General features: G+C 34.5%; 1 protein-coding gene across 8 annotated transcripts in view; it reads right to left on the bottom strand.

The window, feature by feature from the left end:
- The window catches only part of TENM3 (teneurin transmembrane protein 3), a 955,259-nt gene extending 936,871 nt beyond the window's left edge, over nt 1–18,388 (bottom strand). For all 8 annotated transcript variants that reach the window (XM_081046184.1, XM_081046189.1, XM_081046188.1 and 5 more), the window contains exon 1: nt 18,273–18,388. The gene's annotated coding sequence lies outside the window, so the exon portion shown is untranslated. The remainder of the gene's footprint in view (nt 1–18,272) is intronic.
- Nucleotides 18,389–18,874: the final 486 nt, after the last annotated feature.

The raw sequence follows: 18,874 nt of genomic DNA, 5'->3' as shown, positions 1-18,874 counted from the left end.
ACACTTTATAGATCAGACTCACCAGAATAAGTATTTAGTAGGTGTGTGCCTGTGTGAACATATGGATCTCTCTCTCTGTCTTTCTCTCTTTTGCTCAATGTAACGAAAGAAAAAAAATCAAAGAACATATAATAATCCACATGGGTCAAAACCTCAGGTAAAGAAGGCAGTGAAATGTCAGAAATGATAATCGCCAACCACAATTATGGGCTGCAAATCATAAGAAATAACAACCGATTGGGCATATTTGCTATATCCTACTTATCATAAACTTCTTGGTTGTGACTAGGAAGCCACACCCTCTCCCTTGAAGCTAGAAAATTAGTTCGGGAATTGAACTCATTAAATTTTTTCGGTCAAACATCTCACTATCATAACCATAATGGATCCAACTTAGGAGAAATTAAACTACAAATAATATATACTTAAAAAGGTATAAAATTAATTCTGTGTTAACAGTGGAAAATTATCCAATTGCGGTCAATTAAATTCAACATAGATATACCTAAGTGACTAGATTAGTACAAATAAAGGGAATTAGGGAGAATATTTAGAAGTTTTATTAGCAATTTAAAAACAATAGAATGGTAAGTGAAAAGTGTCATGTATTAGGAGGAATATTATGGCAGATTTAATTGCTAAATTATCTTTAATTTTAGTTGTGGGATACTTTTCTGATCTAGGAATTAATTACAATGGGTTTTTAAATCTACAGGTGGACTTTTTTTTGGAGAAAGGGGAGATCTTTTGGTAGTGAGTTTTGGTTTTATTGGATTATGGTTAGAAAATACTGTCTATAAATATGCTTTAGAATGTGTTAAAGTTTATTTTGACCAATACATGAGTAGTTCTACATTTTTCCCCTATGAGACAAGAGAAAAACATACATTCTCTGTTGGCAGTATGATGTACAAGAGTCTTAAAACCATAGGTTCTAGAGCCAGACCAGCTGGGTTAAATGCTGCTCTGCTATTCTCTGTCATGTCACCCTCAGCAAGTTTCTTGTCCAGGTAGTGTCTCAGTTTCCTCATCTTTAAAAGACTATTATGAGGATTACATGAACTAATATGTCAAATCCTGGAACACTACTCAGCCCATATTAAGCACGATCTAATTGTTTATTAAACATCTGTCATTTTATCCATCCACTGTCTACACACACACAGACCTGCTGATTTTATTTTTCAGATCATTGCTGTTTTCAGTCTACTTAATTACAACTCTTTAGAATTTTGCAAACTGAGTCTCCATTATTATTTGGTTTTATCCCACTGCATTTCTGGGAGTTTTTGAATTACGTATTCCATGGCTATATTGCTTGCTATAAAACGTTTATAATTCTTTACCTTCTTGTGAATAAAAAGTTTTCTACTTCCATCATACCCCTTTTGTTCTGTTTAATGGTTACTGCCTTGAATACTGTTTTAGATAATATTGATAAGGAACTCCAACATTATTTTTGTTTTACATTTACCATATAATGTTTTTTATGATTATATTTTCAAACATTTAAAAATTTTAGTTTAGACTTGCTCTCTATAAGCAGTTGGATTTTGTCTTTCATTCCAATTTAACACATGTCTTTGTCTCTTTGTTGGAACATTAACACACATTTATTGTTACATGACTGATTTGAATCCCTTCCTTCCTTAAACTATTAACTAGCATTATGCACTGCTTGGTTTTCTCATTTTCCCTATTTTTACTTTATCTGGGTTCATCAACATTCTTTTAATTCATTTTGTATTCACCTCCCTCAAGAAATGGAAATTCTGCCAGGCAACTCTACTAGCAGTGAATTTTAAATGGTTAAACCATATTTTGGATATTTATGAGCTGTTATTAGAAGATTAATACCAAGAAGAAGATACCAAAGAATGATAAAACTTGTAATAATTTTTGCAAGTTATGAATTTTTTAACCTATGGATAGAGTTGGTATCGATTTTTTAAATATGTTTCCCAAAGTAGAAATTTGGTAAAAACATAGGTTTTGGGTTTTTTAAAAATTACTTCTTTAAGAGTGGAATTCCAGAGAGTGGTGATTTTATTTTTCTTTTACAAACCACTAAAAACAAGGGGAAACAGAACCTCATGTGCCTAAATGCAATTTCTCTGTGAGACCAGAGCTACTGCTGGCTTTTAGTAATCTTTTCTGACTAATGACATTAGAAGAAAGCAGGCTGGCTGTCAAATATTTACAAGCCTGCACTTAGCTCAAAGTTGGGCATACAAAAATTGTAGTGACTTTTATTTATTAATCTACTCTGCTCTGTAAGGTGCAATTATCCGGTAAGTATGTCATCTTAACACAGCTTAAAAAGCTAATTAGTATAGGCCCTTTGGAAAGCCTTAAACATTTTTGTCCTTCCAATCATTCTGTGTAACTGTTGCTCTGCTAAAAGTTCCCAGGCTGAGGAAATAGAAATCTTTCCAAAAATTCATAAATGACTCTGTCTGCATTCCCTCTTTACATGATCTGTAGACTGTATAATTTTAAAATTAGACGCATTTAAAAAGTTAAGTGCATTAGTGGTTAGAGATCCTTGTTAAGCTAAGAAGACTCTCCCTGCCTCTCAAAGATGTATAAAATCTTTCAAATGTCCTCATACTGCTGGGCCTTCTGTTCTTTATCCAATATATGTCTCCAAATAAGCTCATTGGGAGGTAAATGAATGCAACAGATTCTTACTAGGCATTTTTATTCATGTCCATCTATTGTCACATTCTGGAGAACACTTGAGAAGTAAGCTGGGGAGCAGTAGTAAAAACAGTAGCAAGCTGTCAGTTGATAGTTTGTCATTGTTCCAGAGACAAAAGGCAGACTGTCACAATAAACAGCATTTATTCCTTTCATATTTGTGACTTAGGGCTGGAGAAGGGGAGGTGTCACTGGTCGTAATTGTAGAAGACATAAATAATAATAGTAGCTTGCAAATCATAGATCAAAGAAAACAGAAGAAGTTGGCAGTGATGAAGGCAAGAAAATAGATGTTTCCAGCGCAAGCTAATTTACTGCCCTTTAAAAAAAATATGTTCTCTTTCCTCACCGTAAAAGTGGAATGATTTTGTTTGCCTCTTCAGCTGCAGGTAAGGAAAATAAAACTTCAAATTCATAGGTCTTATGAATTATTTTAGGCAAATACGTATGTGTAGATTATTTTTCCATTTGAGAGAAGTTTTTCAATTTAGTCATTCCTTTTACGAAGTAGATGTAAATGGCGACCCTTTGCTTACTCTAACCATATTGTGCTGAGAGTTTGTTGAAGCCTATAGTAATGGACACGTGAAGCCTTTCAGATCACGTTTCTTAGAGAGAAAAATTGATTTTAGGATCTGAGAATTCCTAGTTTACAACTGGACAGTCTGACCTCATCAGAGGTTACACACCTAGCACCCTCAAGATTGCAGACTTGAATTACACCTCTACTTGACTCCTCCAAACATAAATAATATGACAGAGTGCAATGCTAAAACTGAGCCTGTGTGTGATAGACTGTGGGCCACCTTCTCATTTTCTTCAACCCACGGAAACTCAATGGGAGAATTCCCGTAGGATGACAGAGGCTGAGAAACTCTCCCCGTGCAATTACAATGTTGAAAGGTTTCTCATTTACTGCCGGCAAAAAGTGTCTATTGTGGCTTCTAATAAAAACCTGTGAAACCACATGGGTGTAAAGTAATTTTTTTTCAACTTTTCAAGGAACTGGTGACAATGCTAAGTTCACTGTTTTAGCGTTGGGTGTGAAGTATTTCACCCTATTTGTGATGGCAGGTTTACATCTGTGCTGTAACCTATTCTTACAGCAACATCATTGGAACTAGATTTCACAGGTGGCCAGGCTTTCTCTTTGTGGAATGCATATAATTGCTCCAAACACAAAGCATGATAAACCACACATGGATTACGTGTTAGCATGTGAGTATTAGCCCTCCATGTGGGTTGTGTGACGACTGGTTTGTGTTTCTCCAAAGAAGGTAGGCTTTGTTATAACATGGAAAGCTGACGATATTCAGAGCACAGAAGAGGTGGGAAGTCCTGCTAAGAACAGCAGAATGCCCCAGATGGGGCCAATAACCTACAGTTTACTGTGAAGAAATCTTGGGCATCAGTGTTTGAGTAGTCAGGTTGCAAACTTTGCTGCTTGTTATCCCCGACATTTGCTTTTGTACAGCAGTTTTGACAGTTGCACTGCACACAGCAAACTGCCACCGTAGTTTGTTCTGCTTCAGTGCCACTTGACTGTCACAGCCTGTCATGAGGCAAGAAAGCTCTAAACCTAACCCCATCGGACAGGGTTTAATCATTCCTATTACTCCTGTTGCCTGCCCAGGCTACCTTGACACACGCAGCATGCAATGTGACCCTTCCAATAGCACTCATTTCATAGCCTTTCATTTATTTATTTTTTTAATAGAGTGATAAGCTACCCTGTGTGATTAAAAAAACAATCAGAGAAACGTATGTGACTACTAAAGAAATAATACTGAAAAGCATCAATTATGAACCAAACCCAAATGAAACTGCATTGCCATTCATTCTTCCAGTTGGGGCTGCTTTTCACCTTACTTAACAAGAGGGGTGGTAACACTTTTGTTTCACTAGGAGAACTAAGCAGAAGAGAGAGTTGGTTGTTTCTAGATTGGAGAAAGCAGATGGGAAAAGACATTAGTGACTTTCCCCTCAGTCTCCTTTTGTGTTGGGGATAGCTTTATATCTACTTACTTGCTTTTGCTGATCTGTGAAACCAGGAGGGTCCCACCCCTTAGTCGGAACCAACTCCTTTGGCATGGAGGCACTTGTGAGGAGTATGTAGATATTTGGTGTGTCATCACCTATTTCCCAAGAAAGGTCTCTCAACTGCAGCTGAAGAGGTGACAGACACCAACGACTACAAACAGTCTGATTTCTGCTCATTAAAATAAGAGGCTGCAATCAGACCATATTCCTCCACCTCGAAAGAGAAATCCAGGCAGTCCTGTGACTACTACTAGTATTGGACCCATGAAGACCCAACAAACTTTGATTGACCATTTACTGCCACACAGATTAGTCTATTCGCAGGACACTGCTCAAACAATGGGAAGGGCAGGGAGCAACATCACTAAAGATAAAGCCACAGAATTTTAGGCATTAATGTCACTTTGCCACACATGTGGTTGGAATATATGTTTGGGTTAAAGTTGCTCCATTTTGGCCAAATACACTGCTTTTAGATAATGCATGTAAATAATTGGTCTGGTTTCTGATTGGCCACTACAACTTATGTTTAGATTCAAACCACCTAGCACAGAAAACATACTCAAATGTTTTCATTAGCTGATTCAAACATCTTTGTATTCAAAGATACGATTGATTTATGACTAGAGCAATCTGAGTTCTTTTCCTAAAATCATGTTATACTGGGAAAATAATTTCATTTTTATTTTATTGAGCAAAAAAAGGCTATAAAAAAGCAAAGACTATTAATGAAACAGATACTTTCAAGAGTTTTAAAAGGTCACAATAAAAAAATGTAACGATTTGAATACTCTGCACACAACTAAACTGTGAACTAGGTATAGGACTAGGACTCCACACCCCCTCTTAAATATAATAGCATCAGAATAAAAAGCAATAAACAAAACCTGGTGTCTGGGATTTGTAATAGGGCCAAGGACATCATTATTCTAATTTACTGGCGTGTTAACTATAGAATTGCCTAAGCAACTGTCGCTGAGCTCAACCTGAAGCTTGAGGCAGGAGACCTGGCAGCCAGAGGATGCCCTGGTTTGTACCTGTGACCTGACTTTGTAAAAACCTACAAAACACATGACATTTGATAATGCCTTTGGAAAGGTAACAAAAATCAACTACAGAGGACCCCTTGGCCTATATAATAACATTTTAGTTTTCTTGGAGTTGCAGGTTATATTAATTAAGGGACTTGGCTACTAATGGAATAGAAATGTCAGACATGGATTGCAATGGGTTCATTAGCAACTCCATAAAATTCTCCAATTCTGAAACAAAAATCATGATGGTAGTCATGTTTGCCGTCCCTCCCATGGGCTTCCAGAATACAAATCTGCCTACCTTTCCAGCTTTCCTCTAACCACCTCCCAATCACAACCCTCATGTTCCATCCAAATTGGCTTAGTAATTAGTTATCTAACATGTTGCTGTTTTTTAGGGTCTTTGACTTAAGAGCAGCAGCCTGGACACAGATTTCTAATCTGTCTCCTGTGTAAGCAGTTGTTTTTGATATTCACAATCTCATGTTGTACCCAACTATGATTCACTCCATCATAGTTGCTCAGCAAAAGGACACAAGTCTTCATTTTTGACAAGGTCACTCGTCATATAAGTTGTTGAGATTCCTTGTTGATACATTTGTATTTAAAGTAGAATATAGATATCAATCAAGACCAAAATAGTAATACTCATTATCTCATACTCCAGTGGTATCATTTTATTTTTGTAGAGAATTATCAACAACATACCCCAGTTTTATTGTCTCAACCCCTGCTGCAGAGACAGCACAGGTCAGAGAGTAAAATTATGAAAAAGTAAACAGTTTTTAGAAATTTCTATTTTTGCTTCCAAAATAGAAAAAATCATATCTTTAAAAATCATGGCATAGAATGTAACAAAGGAAAAAAGAGTACTGAAAAAAATAAGAAACCAAAAATAGCTCAGTGGCAATTTAATAACTGACAAGACTTATTCCATCTGCTGGAAAGAATTTAAAACCTTTACCTGCTGCCACTCACACGATGGAGATTTAGAGTTCAGAGCTGAACGCTAACATCTGATACGGAAGTATGTGATCACGATTCATCTGCAAATGAATTCCTCTGCTTAATAAGTGTTATGCTGTTTGTTTCAAGGAAATAAGATTCCCCAAGTTTTGAAGTGTAAATAAAACGGCACAATGGACAGGAAAGAACTAAAATACTTGTGTACGGATAGCATTAGGACACCTGAAGGTAATCAGATCCACACCTGGTACTCAGAGAACTGTAGGTCAGGTGTTCTTCACACAGACATACTTTGAAAGTGAGGAGGTTGGTTGGAATCCTATATAATCAGCCACTGTCAAAGCATAAAAGAGAAAAATATCTCCCCTATGAAAGGGAGAGCAGAGGCAACCTATGCCACTGAATCCTTATCTCTTGGATTCCCCTCCCAGCTCTCCATAATTCAAAACAGGCAGGCAGCAGGCTGTACAGATGGAGATGCAACAGCCAGAGTCCGCGTGGAGCATTATAGATCTGGCTAGTTGTCTAGTTAACAGTCAGCTATTTTTGGATAATACCCACAGCTGTTTTACAAAAATCAAAAAAAAGAAAAGGGAATTATCCTGAGTTCAGTATGTAAAAATATTTGCACAGGTTGGGGCTTAGGCTTAAGCTATTTTTCTTACATTTAACCTGCTTGTTGGTTACTCAAACTGACTTCTTTTGCAATCAACAACAAAGAGATTATGTTGATAAGATACTGTGGGTCATATTAGGGGCATATTACACAATTCTAGCTCCCAAAAGAAATGTTTTAGGCACTGATTATGATTTTCATGTAGTTTTGTTTGTTTTCGACTTTGAACAGGCAGATGGCAGAGAGGCTTCAAGACTTCCTTTCATGTCATACCAACACACAGTACTAGGTGCAGAGGAGGCGCTATGTTAGGTATGTGTCCATCAAAGTGACTGACTGGGATTCCTTCCTCAGCCAGCAGGCAATACTTTGGACAGCTCTTCAGTTAATGGAATTTGGGGGTTTAATGTGGCATGATTCATTTATGTAGTGAAACAATGTGAGGAAAGGAAGCAACCACATAAAATTGACAAGTATGTTCCCTATAAAAGACTCTTTATCGATATAGTCATGTTCGTAGATACATAAGTTATCTTTTAAGCTATAAATCAGTTTACTACTCACAAATCTTCAATTTAGTAACCAGACCAACAATTACAATAACGTATGTGACAAAAAGAAGTTATCTATAGTGGTTTTAACAAACTAAAAGAGACAACAACAATTTATCATCTATTGACTGCATACTTTCCAGTACTGTATTCTATATTCCCAGTGATGTGTGTGTGTGTGTGTGTGTGTGTGTGTATGTGTGTGTGTGTATAAAACAATCACACAGTCTTGTTTTCAAGTTAATTAGTATGTAATAGAGAGAAGACCAAAGCAAAATAACATATTTTTGTAAAAAAAGTACAAATAACGTGCTTTAGAAGTTCAATAGAGAGAGAATATATTTGGGTGGAGAAATGAGAAAATATTTCATGGATAAGAAAGATTATGAAATCTGCCTTCCAAAGATGAGTAACATTTCAAATGGTAAAGAAGGGAAGGACAGTCTAATAGGAAGTGGCATTAACAAAGGCATAACTCTGGTGAAGAAAACAGAAAGAAAAAGCAGAAAAGTGATGATAGGAAAAGAGACAGAAATCAAGTTGAGAATTATAAAACTCATATAGGTATACCTAGTCTACAGAGGTGCTGAGGCACACACAAAACAATTTTAGTACTCGCTCTGTGCCTTCTTTTCTATCTGTCCTTAATTTTCAGGTCAGTATGTCTTTATTTTTCCCCCACAAGATGCAGTACTCGTTCAAAACTCTCAACCCCACTCCATGCACAAACAATGCATGGCACCAATTTACATGGAGAAAAAGTGAACTTGGGGTGAAGGAAAGGGATGGCTATGATCACAGGGTCCTTTCTGTAGAATTGATTGTTGGTTCTTGGTATCATGAGGCCGGTGCTCATGCCTCTTACTCTAGGGCTCACTTCTGAAAATGTGAAATGGGTTCTGGAGCAGAACAGAGGTGTATAGGTGTCTAACAACATGTAAGTAGAAAGTTCCTAGAATGGACAGTGGAAGAAATTTAATAATCCTGAGTTGCAGATTGGAACAATGTCAGTTTCTTTTTTCTTTTTTTTTTTGTTTTTTAAAAATGACTAAATTCAATGTTTAAAATATTCTAACTTCAGCAGGGGACAATATGATTACTGGAATGAATTTTGCCTTTCCTTTAATTAATTAATTAATGTAATGTTTCTAATTTAGTAAATTTATTGGAGGGGCAATGGCAATGGAATACTGCTCTGCCATAAGAAAAGATGAAACACTGCCATTTGCGACAACATAGATGGATCTTGAGATTATTATGGTAAGTGAAATAAGTCAGACAGAATAAGTCAAGAACCATATGACTTCACTCATATGTGAGATAATTTTGCCTTTCGAAGCATAACCTTTGGTTATAAAATTGGACCCAATTCTTACTTACCGAGGATCTCTATGAACCTTGTGTTCTTGATCTCTAAATTATCACAATCCTCCAATGTTATTGCAAATATTAATGCAATAATGATGTCAAATCCTTAGCATCGAGCTTCTCACAAAATAAATACAAATAATTGTTCCTAACAAATATAAACCTATTGAAAGTAATTTTGATCATCGTACTGAATGGTATGACCAGCTGAAAACTGAAGGTGTGGCCTGTTTGAACAAGCTTGTAGACCAAAGCATCAACCGAGTGGTGAAATGATTATTTTCACAAGTTATTATATTTTAAAAATATTTAAAAATTGTTGCATCTCTGTAGAAGTAGATACAGCCTAAGTCAGTGGCATGCTAGTAGAAAAATTAAAAAAAGTAATTGCCTACCCTTTTCTACAAATACATAGGTGTTTTTCATTTGCCCTTGTCACATATTGACCCTTGTTGCCAGCTAAGAGCATAATTTTACATCATGGTTCTCTAAAGATAATTCTATTGGTTGCTGTTCACTTTTTAAAAACCATCTGTTACAGTGGGTTGCCCAAAACCAACCCAATAAATCTTGGAGAAGGACTGTGAGAAACTCGTGGACTCCCACACTTAGAATTTGGGAATACAATCCTATTGAAATGTAACTCTAGAAAAGGATAAATTGGAGCCACTGAGTAGAAAAGACAACCCTGCCTAATTCAGTGAAAAAGAAACAAGAAAAAAGTACTAAAATGGTATTTAATAGCTGTGATAGACCTATTACAAGAGACAGAGTTGGTAAAACTGTTAGTGTTGAAGATAAATTTTCTTTAGTTTTCCCCATCTTTTTCTTCACTTGAGACGCATACTAGATACAATGTAAGACATGACCCATCCTTGCCTGAAAAACTCATAATTTGACTCCCTTTTCTTAGGGTTCTTTTACCTCCTGACCATGAAAAAAAAAAGTGTGGTTTCAAGCCACCTTTCAGTAGTTAGGGACCTGTCACAGTAACACCTTGCCCAAGTTTCATAGATGGAAAATTTCTCTTCTTATGTCCATTAAAACACTCCTTTCTTGTGTCTTATTTCCTCTCTGCTTTCTGTTAGGGAGTACAACAAACAGATAAACTAAGACTGTTCATTTAGCAAATAGATAAACTAAGAGAATTCTAATTGATAACTGGGCTCTGTGTCATTAACTTTGGAGATATTTTACTTTAATAAGGGACGATTCAAGACACAAACATTAACTCAGAGGAGCAAATAACTAATGGTGCTGTGATAAGACATTAAGGGGTATATTTTGGGCAGGAAGGTGTTTCTGGAGCTCCTTCAAAAATATTTTGCATTTGATCTGTGTATTAAGCTCTCTCTGGTTATCACACTCATTGAAAGAGGTCAAATTTGATGATAAAGTACATTAATTTAAAGGAGAACCTGAGAAAAAATTAATCGTCAGAGGTTGTAATATGTACCTTTCATCTTTCAATATTCACAAAAAAAGCCAAACTTGTTAATACATCAACCATCTTAAAAGTATGTAATATTGGCAATAAAAGCACAAAACTATAATAACTTTAAAAGGAAGTAGTCTTTTGAAACACTGAAAGCCAGAGTGCCCTGCAGATAAAAAGCAAGTACACTTTTCTTTATTACAATCACATACTCACACTCAAACATTTTTCTTTTGAATGGACAGAAAAGAGTTTTCTTTTTTTCAAAAAAGCAGTATTTCAAACAATGTGTTTTCTTGTGATAAGAGATCTGTTTTAATGTATTTATAAAAGAGGACCTTCAAATGGTATGTTACAGAGGAAGTGTTAGGATTACAAATCACACTGATTTTTTAAAAGGACCCAAAATTCTGTAAAATGCATCACCCCTTGCCAAGTTCTTTTAGGAAGATGCAATTTTTTTTTCTTCTGGAAGATTTATGTTAGAGTTATTTGTTAGTTAGCACTGCTTTGTGAACAAAAAAAATAAGCCAAAAAGGGGCTCTCTTAAAATTTCTCAGAATTTAGCTCCCACCATTTTTTTCTTCTTTTTTCCTAATCATAGGGGGGACATCAAACTGACATGTCATCTTCCTAGGAATCTCCTTTATAAAAATATTATTTGGAGAGGTATCAATTATGAAGCCAACTTTACTATATTTTCTTGCTATATTTTTCTTCCAAAAGAAATGCTTTTTTTAGCCTCTCAACCTTACAGCATTAGAGTAGATATCCTCTAACAAAGAATTCAAAAAACATATTCAGCCTGTATCTTGTTTTTCAAAATTATTTGAATAGTATTTGAGAATTGTTCTATAATATTCTAGATTTAAATTACAGAATAATAATTTATGCACAGTGTATGCAATGACACCTGGCCCTCGGCCTCCTGTCTTAACAATACACTAGACAAGAATTATTACGCCATAATTCTCACTCTGTCATGTCTTATTGCTTAATTAAAGCACAACCTTCCTCGACATGACAAGCAATTGGACTGTTAACATTATAGATGATTATCCAACCTAGCATATTTTATTTTTACAACTTACTCTTTTTATGTACAAAGGATGCTCATTTTGAGTACACCTATCTTTGAGAACAGGAAAAACTATGTTTCTTTACTATTGTTTCTGGCTATTGAACAAATTTCAATTCGCAAAAACATGGGCAAAATATTAGATGTTAGGAATTAGTAATTTAGATATTGAAATAACAGTCCAATAACTATAAAGCAAATTAATATATTTATTTGAAAGACTGACTGCAATATTTTACTTTCTCTGTTCTTTTATTATTAAGGAAACACTCAGGATGATGCATATATGCATGCCCTTGTCAACTAAGTGCAAATAAATAAATGTTTTGGGCCTATATAAGAAAATCTTAAACCTCTAGTAAAGAACTCAGAAGAGAGTAAGTAAATGATAAAACCTACCATGTACTTGGATAAGAATATCATATTGCACAAAGGTATTGATTTTCCTCATATTTATTCATGAATTTAACAGTAATTCAATTCAAATAACAAAATCAACAGGATTGTTTTAACTTGACAAAGTGATACTAAAATACTTAGGTTAAAAAATAACTATTCAAAAATTGCTAGAAGAATGCATGGGAAGGAGAGAAAAAAAGCAATGAGCAATACCTAGTCCTATCAAATAGTAAAATATATTACATTACAATACTACAATAATTAAAATAGTTTGATACTGGAGAACACATCATAAGAGAGATGTATGCAAATCTGGAAATAAACATATTCATATAGAAATTTGAATAGTAACATAAGTAATATTTTAAATAAACAGAATAGAAGCAACTGGGTAACTATTAAAAACATAAATTTGGATTACTACCTAATTCTTTACCACAACATAAATTCAAATGGATCAAAATTTCAATGTGAAAGATGGAACCATATAAGTTCTAGAAGGTAAATTTATATATAAAGATGTGAAGACTTTTCTAAGTAGGATGAGAAACGCAAAAGACATAAAGAAAAGATTGGAAAAAAATTAGACAATAATGCTAAAAATCAAATCAAATGACAAATGTAAATCCCAGGGGAAAAATATTTCATATGTATGAGATTATTCTCAAATAAATCACAAGAAGGATGATCACCAGAATAGTAAATGGTTGAAAATTTGGAAAGCTATATCTTGAGTATATCAAAGTCAATATCCTAGCTGTGATATTAGTACCACAATTTCACAATATGTTACTATTAGGGGAAGTTCTGCAGAAGGTACACAAGATCTCTCTGTATTATTTTATAACTGCATGCGAACATCATAGAGTATGGTTATACAAACCTAGGTGATATAGAATATTACTATTATATATGCTATACTTTTATATGAGTAGCAGTGTAGTAGGTTTGCTTACACCAGCATCATCACAAACACATGAGTAACGCATTGCGCTAAGACACTACTATGGCTAAGACATCATTAGATGATAGGAATTTTTCAGTTCCATTATAATCATATGGTACCACCATCAAATACAAGGTCAGTCATTTACCAAAACATCATTATGTGGCACATGACATATATATGTGGCACCATGATATATATATGACAAAATATATATATATATGACAAAAAATGCATACACATTTTAAGAAAGGAAAACTACTGCAAATATATATATATATATACTGATAACAAAAGATGAATACAAGTCATGTATATACATTTTTTGGCACCCTCAGTGTGTGTATATATATATATATATATATAGATAGATAGATAGATAGATAGATAGATAGATATAGATATATAGATATATAGATATATATAGACATATATATATCTATATATATGTGTGTGTGTGTATATATATATACACACACACATATATATAAATATATATAAACAAATTTATATATATAACAAATTTATATATATAAACAAATTTGTTTATATATATATCTATATCTATCTATCTATCTATCTATATATATATATATATATATATATATATATATATAAACAAATTTCAAATGCATATGCTCTTTGATCCACTGATGGTAATTTATGTAACGAATACATCAGCAACATTTCTCAAACATATATATATGCAGAAATATATTACAGGATTGTTTTAATAGTGAAAATTGGAAACAACTAAAGAGTATATCAATGGAACAAAGCACTAACTAAAGGAATTTTGGCACATCCACAAGGAAGCAGTCGAAAACAATTAGGCAAATATCTCTGAGCCAATACATATCAAAATTAAGGGTGAAAATGCAATGTGTGAAACAATGGGTGTAAATATCTCTTTTGCATAATTAAAACAAAAAAAATCAGCCAATCAGTAGAGAAGTCAACGAAGATAGGTATGACTGTTGGTAGAGAGAGAGGCAAATAGATAGGTTGATTGTGTAGAGAAAGGCTTATGTGAGATTCATCTTCCAAACCTCTTGGACTTTGAGGGGAGACAGTCATGACCCCAGCTTCACCTGGCAGTTCCCCGCTATGCTACCTATTCTCAATGCAGGTTTTTTCTACCCTGGCAGCACAGGAACTGGCCAATGAGCCTAATACCTCAAAACTGTCCAGTTAGGGAATGGCACATCGGATACCCACAATCCCATGAGCAGTTCTTTTGAAAGCTCCCTCCCTTGGCTTTGAGGATGGGAGGCAACCGAGTTGCAGTAGTACCCTAAGTAAGTAGAGGTGTAGGTGTATATAGGTACCAAGATAGGTATATACATAGCTATACATAGGGAGCAAAAGAAAAAGTGTTCCTCTTTCCTTATTAATATTTACAGACAATGGTGTATTCCCCCTCCTTAATTACCCCATCTTTAAATCACACATCTCTAGGTTATATCACTCTTTATAGATATTCCTTGTAAATCTACTAAGGGAGGGCACAAGAAATGGGTGGCTTCCAGGAAACCACCCTTCTCTGGTTTCCTGTCTCATCATTGGCTACTCCTCAGAATCCTGGTTCCTAAACATTATGGTGCCCGTATCTAAGCCCTTGATGCTTCTTTTCAATACCCTTCAGTGATTTCACCCAGACTTTAAATACCATCTATATGCTGAGAATTCCTAAATTCCTGTCTCTAACCAAGACCTAAACTACAGATTCTTGTGTAATGCTATTTACCTGACATTTCCAACTGGACATCTAATAGGCATCTCAACCTGAATGGGTATCTCAAACCTAACAACTTTTTCGTACTAATCTTCCCAATTTACTACCACTCCATCCTTCTAGTTGCTCAGATATCAACCTTGGAGTCATCCTTGGTTCTTCTTGGTATCTCCTCAGACTCAATTCATCAGCAAATTCTGTCAATACTACCTTCTGAATAGATTTGGAATGTAAACTCACATGTCACCACTGCTTGCTCTACCATACTGGTCCACGTCACCATCACCTCTAACCCAGATTATTACAATAGTCTCCCAACTAGAAGCCTAGCTTTTGGCTTTTTTCCTCTTTAGTCTATTCTGAACATAGCAATCAGGGATGTCTATTTAAAACATGTCAGATTACATCATCTTCTCAAAATCCTCCAGTATTCCACATCCAGGAAAAAAATATTTTAAAAACTTCCCAACTTACATAGATTAAGAGCTAAAATGTAATAGTCACTCGTAACTGTCCATCTCTGTGATTCTCCTATGATGTTTCCTTGCTATTAGCACTCCTGCCCATTCAAACGCTTTTCGTCCCTTTGTGATAAAAATATAGGGTTTTTGTTATTTAAAGTTATAACAAAAAAAGAACATTTGCCTTGGTATTACCGGATGTTATAGGACATTTTTTTCATACTGCTGTTTTTTAAAAAAGGTAACAAATTTTGCTTTAAATCCGCACAATCTTAAAAGTTGTTATCAATGTTATAAGTGAGAAATTAATGCAGAGATCAAACAGTAGTGGGATAATGAAATGCCCAGCCTACTGAACAGTTTCCAATCTAAAGAATTATGTGAATTCTAAATAAAAATATATTGTAAGAAGCCTATCAAATGACCAAAGTAATAAGCATATAACTGTTCTCTTTCAAAGACCAGAGAAGAGTTTAGTAAGGTTTTACTCTCTGTATGTAGTACAATAGTAAAGGGTGACAACCAACATATCTCTTGCTACTGTGTTTCCCCTAAAATAAGACTTAGCTGGACAGTCAGCTCTAATGCGTCTTTTGGAGCAGAAATTAATATACGACCCAGTTTTATTTTGCTATACTATAAGACCTGGTCTTATATTAATTTTTGCTCTAAAAGACGCATTAGAGCTGATTGTCCAGCTAAGTCTTATTTTAGGGGAAACACGGTACATTCGTTCCAGCATCAACCAATTATAGTATGGTTGTGATGCAATGTAGCAATTGAAAACTTGGATCTGATAATCCATGTTCAGCAACAGAATACAGTAAGAGCTGATTTTATTAGCCTGAGTGATAGGCTATTATATTAATGGTTCCATTTGAGGCAGGGTGGCCCTGGCTCATCGCAGTGCTGACTATGCTGACTATGGTCCATTTCCTAATAACTTACGGTCTTCTGTCAAGCATGAGCATTTTGATTACCCAACAGATATGAAGACAAAAGCTGATACTAATTCAGGTACAATGTACCACTGTCAATCCAAAGGTATCATCGATGTAGTAGTCTTGCTAAAGTATGTGGAGTTTTCTGTTCACTGCATTAATGATATGTGAATCCAAGTAGAATTATCTTCAAATTTATGAACATATGGTTACTGTTTCTACTAATAAGTATTTCTACAGATATGAGACCTATGAAGCACAAAGTTATATACTTGCATTTTCACGATTATTAAATACATATATTCTCAAGACACATAAATAAATTTAGGTCATTTCAAATGTAATTTCATAGGAAACCACTTCAAGTACCATACCTTGCTTAGCACATTGTACATGACAAAGGAATGCAGTATGAACCCGTAAGTACAGAAAATCAAAATAAAAACTTAGTTTTTTTTGAGGTACATGTTTCATGCTTGTTACCCCTAAGTCATTTTTTAAACAGAAAATATTATATTACTTATACTTCAATGATTTTGATACATTATATTTGGGTACTGTTAGCCACCAAATTATAAAAGGATCTCACAGTAAAGCAGCTGTTTTCATTTTTATTTCGTTTCAGTCGTAGTGAGATTGTCTTAATGTTAAACCCTTTTATATTTTTTTACGAGATTATCATCTCAGGATTTTCTAATCTCTCTCAATTTTTTCCACTTCAGGTTTTCTCACAGGTAACAATAAAGCTATTCAGATAGAAATGTAGCCATATCATGATTTTCTTTTTAAGTGGGGCTCCCCATTTTTCACAAATTGAAACAGTAGGCAAATCAAAGTAGGAGCCACGTGTTCTCCTGTATGTTTCAGGAATCCAAAGTCTAAAAAAAAATATTTTTGATTTTTGTTATTAGGACATGGTGGTTCTCCTAAATATTTTGTAAATCTAGCTCTGTTTACTTCTTTTACTTTTTTCTCTACTTTTACCAGGACCAATTTATGGGAGTGTTTATGTTTGGTACTTTATTTATTTCTAAAACTTACTGCAGTATTTCTACTGTTTGGCATTTTTCCCTTTAGTTCTCACTATTTGCTTTCCCAATTCTATTCATTTTGACATGTCACCTTTATACTTAATAATTTCTTGATCTAGTTGTCTTTGTGGTTTTCATTCTTTTACTCTTGCCTTTTAAAATTTTACGTAGTAAATCCAAAGCCCTATTTATATTGTCCTTGAGTAATACATATATTTTAGTTTTATAGTTTAAGTAACTAATTCAATATTTGGAAATTCCCGTATTATTAATATTTCCTTGAAAATAATCGAAACTGGGTTTTTCATAATTGTTAACGCATTATAAAAAAAATCTGTGAATAAAAATTTTAAGATATAAATGAGGAAATTTAATATAGTATAATTGTCTTCATTTTTAGCAAGTAGCCCTGTCCCTGAATTTTGTTTTAGATTAATAAACCACCTAAATTATACCAAATGATTTATTACATTTCATGAAAGTCAGAGCCTCAGAATACCTATACACTTTTTTTAGAATGAAATATATATACAAAAATATTTCAGTATGCTCTTTGGTGAGGCTGGGGATTAGGTTGTATTTACAATTAGGTAAGTTTCTGAAAACTAAACTCAAGGACTATGACTGGATTTGATTTCAAACAATCCCTCCATAGCATATGCATTGGTTGCTATGCAACACAATTTAATATCAACACATGATGCCAAGTGATTTTTGCATACTGTAATTGGCTCGCAGTATTTGCTGCTCAAAAATTGTGAAGAGAATGTGGTTACTTAAATTGAAATGGCTATGTTAAAAATGCTAATTTTTACAATTAAAAAAACTGTAACACAAAACCTACACCTTAAAACTAAAGGAAAAAACTGCCTTCTGTGATGATAAATGTACAACAGTCTGGAAAGTTTTTCTTCCACCCTTTGGGACAGCATTGAACATATTGAAATAACTTTTTATGCTGGTCTACTCACCTAGCTTCTCTGATGAGTTGCCTGTGGAAAGCCTAGATAGAGGCTGAGCTCAATTAGTGTAATTTATGTATCCTTGGACGTCAATCATTCCTGTTGAGAGGTGGGACTTGTAAGCTCTCAGTGCATTAATTAAGAGCTCATCTCAGCAGAGCCATCTTTCTACCTAAGGACCAAAAAGAAAGTTTTAATTAGATTTTTAAAAGCGTATGTCATATATAAAAGCAAGTATAGTTCTTCAGTTGGTATGTGAGGCAACAACTGGAAGGGAATATTTCAAACAATACTAAGGGCACCAGTTTTCAATCATCTGTGACCTTCTAAGGGGAGAGCATCAATCTCCAGTGTTGGTTTCAGTCCTTGGACCATCACTTCATGGAAATAACTAAAGTTTTGACTATGTTTTTTCATTGCCAACATAATTATTGAACCCCTGTCTAATTATTGATACAGAACTGATGCTGATCAAGTGCAATTATAACACTGAAGACAGACAGTATTTTCCTCTGATGACTGGCTTTTTGTTCCAGGCTAGCTCCTGACTGAATATGCAATGGGTATACAATGCAAGTTCAGCAAAAGGGAGTGAGAGAACTTGCACAACA

Source organism: Rhinolophus hipposideros (genome assembly GCF_964194185.1).
Source record: "Rhinolophus hipposideros genome assembly, chromosome: 4".
In the NCBI taxonomy this organism is placed as follows: domain Eukaryota; kingdom Metazoa; phylum Chordata; class Mammalia; order Chiroptera; family Rhinolophidae; genus Rhinolophus; species Rhinolophus hipposideros.
The sequence above is the reverse complement of the archived record's forward strand: the minus strand, read 5'-3'. Positions and strand labels throughout refer to the sequence as shown.